Raw genomic sequence first — 3,685 nt, forward strand, 5'->3', positions numbered from 1 at the left:
TTATGAAAAAAGAATAAATAGCTGGAAAAGGAAGTACAAAGAATCAAGAACTTGGAAAAGGAAGTACAAAAATTGGCTGAAAAACATAATTCCTTAAACGATACATTTGGCCAAATGGAAAAGGCGGTATGAAAGCTTATTGAATAAAACAAAACCTTAAAAATTAAAGTTGGTCAAATAGAAGCTAATGACTCCTTGAGACACCAGGAAAAAGTCAAACAGAATGAAAATAACAGAAAAAAATGAAGAAAATGTGAAACACCTCATTTGAAAGACAACTGACCTGGAAAATAAATCCAGGAGAGATAATTTGAGAATTATTGGACCACCTGAAAGCCATGATCAGAAAAAGAGTCTAGACACCATATTCTAGGAATTTATCAAGGAAAAAATACCCTGATATTGTATAATCAGAGGATAAAGTAGTCACACAGAGTAAAGGTAAAAGGTTGGAGCAAAATATATTATGCTTCAGCTGAAATTTTTTTAAAAAAGGGGGTAGCAATCCTTATCTCAGCCAATGCAAAAGCAAAACTAGATCTAAATAAAACAGATAAGGAAGGAAACTATATTTAGCTAAAAGGTAACATAGACAATGAAGTAATATCAATACTAAACATATATGCACAAGTGGTATAGCATCCAAATTCTTAGAGGAGAAGTTAAATGAATTACAAAAGGAAACAGCAAAACTTTATTAGTGGGAGCTCTGAACCTTCACCTCTCACAACTAGATAAATCTAACCACAAAATAAATTAGAAAGAAGTTAAAGATATGAATAGAATTTTAGAAAAGTTAGATATGATGGACATCTGGAGAAAATTGAATGGGCATAGAAAGGAATATACCTTTTCCTCAGTGGTACATGGCACATACTAAACAATTGGCCACAAAAACCTCATGGTCAAATGTAGACAGGTAGAAATAGTAAATGCATTGGTCTCTGATCATGATACAATAAAAATTACATGTAATAAAGAGCCATAGAAAGATAGACTGAAATTTTTTCCCCAGGTGACAGTTTATTATACCATATTAAACCATATAAAAACATAAGTTATGAAAAACACAGTCATAATGTCTCCCCTGGGCTCCTCATTCACTAATGGGAGGGAGCAGTGTGTGGGTGTGAGGGAGAAGGACAGAGTATGGGGAAGGAGCTGGGCCCACCGGGCCCCCAGGGTGGGTGCCAGCTCCTGGGGAGAGGTGGGTCAGCTAGGGCAGGGGCCCATGGGAACAGGCCTGGGGCCAGCTCTGTGTGTCCAGTAGTAGGTGGAACAGGAGAGCTCACACAATTGCCCTTTGAAATCCAGGTTGATGGTGAAGTTGAGGTCTCAATTGTTCTTAGCTTTGGGCCACATGCCAGTAGTGCCAAAGATCTCCTTACCCATATTCAACATGAGGTAATCCTCCATGTAGAAGACAGTTTGCTTCCAGTTTGTGTAAGGGGACTTAGGGCTTGTTGAGAAGCCTGTGTGCTTGTGGCACTGGGTGAACTTGATGTTGAAGTAGGCGGCCAGGGCACAGATATAGTCATTCCTTTTCACTTTCACACAGAAAGGGGAGTTAAAGGTAAGGTCATCCACTTAAACTGTGTAGATATCTACCTCCTTGATGAGGTAGGCATTGGTCACCAGCTGCTTGGGTCCACCACGTCGAGAAAAAGCTCCTTGATGGCTACGTCCTTGATACAGGGCATATCAAAGTTGTAGATGTTCTCCCACCAGTGAATCTTGTAGTTGTTGTATTGCCGGTCCTCAGTGGTGGTCACATACAGTGTGACCAGGTCAGAGAAGATGAGCCCATTAGGGGCCAGCCACTTGTCTCAGGCATGCACGACATTGTTGAGCATGGATTCATAGAAGAAACAGTATAATATCCACTCATTGATGATCACATCCACCTTATCCACAGGGTGCTCCACCTCCTCTACCTTCCCTCTGATCATGGTCACCACATGGTCAAGTTTGTTGGACTTGATCATCTTGACAGCATAGTCAGAGATGCTGAAGCACTCAATCACAATTACCTTCCAGCCCAGTCTTGGCATCAAACATGCAGAGGATGACAGTGCCCAAGCCAACGTCCAGCACCACCTTGTCCTTGAACAGGTGCTGGTTATGGAACATGGAATTTTGGCAAGTGAGCATCTGCACCTCATACTTGAACATCTTCTTGTGGATGCCAAAGTGGGCATAGGAGTTGAAGTAATAATCATTGGATTTCATGTATTTGGCATTGAGCTTCTCACTGCACTCAGGCTGTGCACAGGACACCTTCATGATGCAGTTAATGGCCTTAGCTGCCACCACGATCTTCTCTCCCCTGACTTGCTCCCCCCAGATAGACTGAAAATTAATTGGAAACTAAGTAATCTCATTCTAAAGAATGAGTGGGTCAAACAACAGAAACAATAAATAACTTCATCCAAAAGAAAGACAATAATGAGACAACATTCCAAAACCTCTGGATGTAGCCAAAGCAGTTCGTGGGGAAAGTTTTGTACCTCTAAATGCTTACATGAATGAAAGAGTGAAAGAGGAGATCAGTGTATGGGACATGCAACTAAAAAAGTTAGAAATAGAACAAATTAAAAATTCCAAATGCAATACTAAAATAAAAGTCCTGAAATCAAAGGAGAGATTAATAAAATTGAAAGTAATTAAACTATAGATTTAATCAATAAAACTAAAAGCTGGTTTTATGAAAAAAAATCAATAAAATCAATAAACCTTTATTTAATTTGATTATAAAAAAATAAGAAAACCCAATTACCAGTATCAAAAATGAGAGGGGTGAATTCACCACCAATGAAGTAGAAATAAAAGCAATAATTAGGATCTATTATAATCAAATGTATGCCAATAAATTTGACAATCTAAAGGAAATGGATGAATATTTACAAAAATATAAACTGCCTAGATTAACAAAGAGGAAATAAAATTCTTAAATAAGCCCATTTTAGAAAAAGAAATTGAACATGTAATCAGTGAGCTCCCTAAGAAAAAATCTCCAGGGCCAGTTGGGGTTACAAGTCAATTCTACCAAACCTTTAAAGAACAATTAATTAAAATACCATTATATATATATTTATAACCTATATCAAATTACCTGCTGTCTAGAGGAGGGGCAGGGGAGGGGAGGAAGGGAGAAAAATCTGAAATTGGAAAGCTTGTATAAACAAAAGTTGAGAACTATCTTTACATGTAACAGGAAAAAAATAAAATACTTTATTAATTAAAAAAAAATAAGATAAGCTGTCAAAGCCAAGTTGCTCCCCATAACTCCACACTCATGAGTATTGGGGCTCTTAAAGATAAGGTAGCAAAGGCTGATGTCCAAGCTCCTAGGGGCCTATGGCTACACATGAACTATAAGCACTTCCCTGGGGGTGACAAGTAATAACAATTTAACCAGATATATAAGATGCAGAATGAGACTTACATTTTCAGACACAACTAATGTGGAAATTAGTTTTGCTTAACTTTAAATTTTAGACTTTAATAGCATGAAACAGTAAGACTTCTGGAACACCATGAATATTTATTACAAAGACTTTCTTTTTCTTTTTTTTTTTATTTTAATGGAGGTAGAGAGTGGAAGGAAGGGCAAGGGGAGAAAGAGAGAGGATAAACAAGAAAAGAAAAGAAGATCATTGATGTATCCTTTTTAAAAATAGAGAGA

At 37.6% G+C, this 3,685-nt stretch overlaps 1 pseudogene; it reads right to left on the minus strand.

Annotated features, from left to right (window-relative positions):
* Positions 1-1,212: 1,212 nt before the first annotated feature.
* On the minus strand, positions 1,213-2,319 carry LOC122747250 (annotated as a pseudogene).
* Positions 2,320-3,685: the final 1,366 nt, after the last annotated feature.

This window comes from Dromiciops gliroides, chromosome 3 (assembly GCF_019393635.1).
Source record: "Dromiciops gliroides isolate mDroGli1 chromosome 3, mDroGli1.pri, whole genome shotgun sequence".
NCBI classification, from domain to species: Eukaryota; Metazoa; Chordata; class Mammalia; order Microbiotheria; family Microbiotheriidae; genus Dromiciops; species Dromiciops gliroides.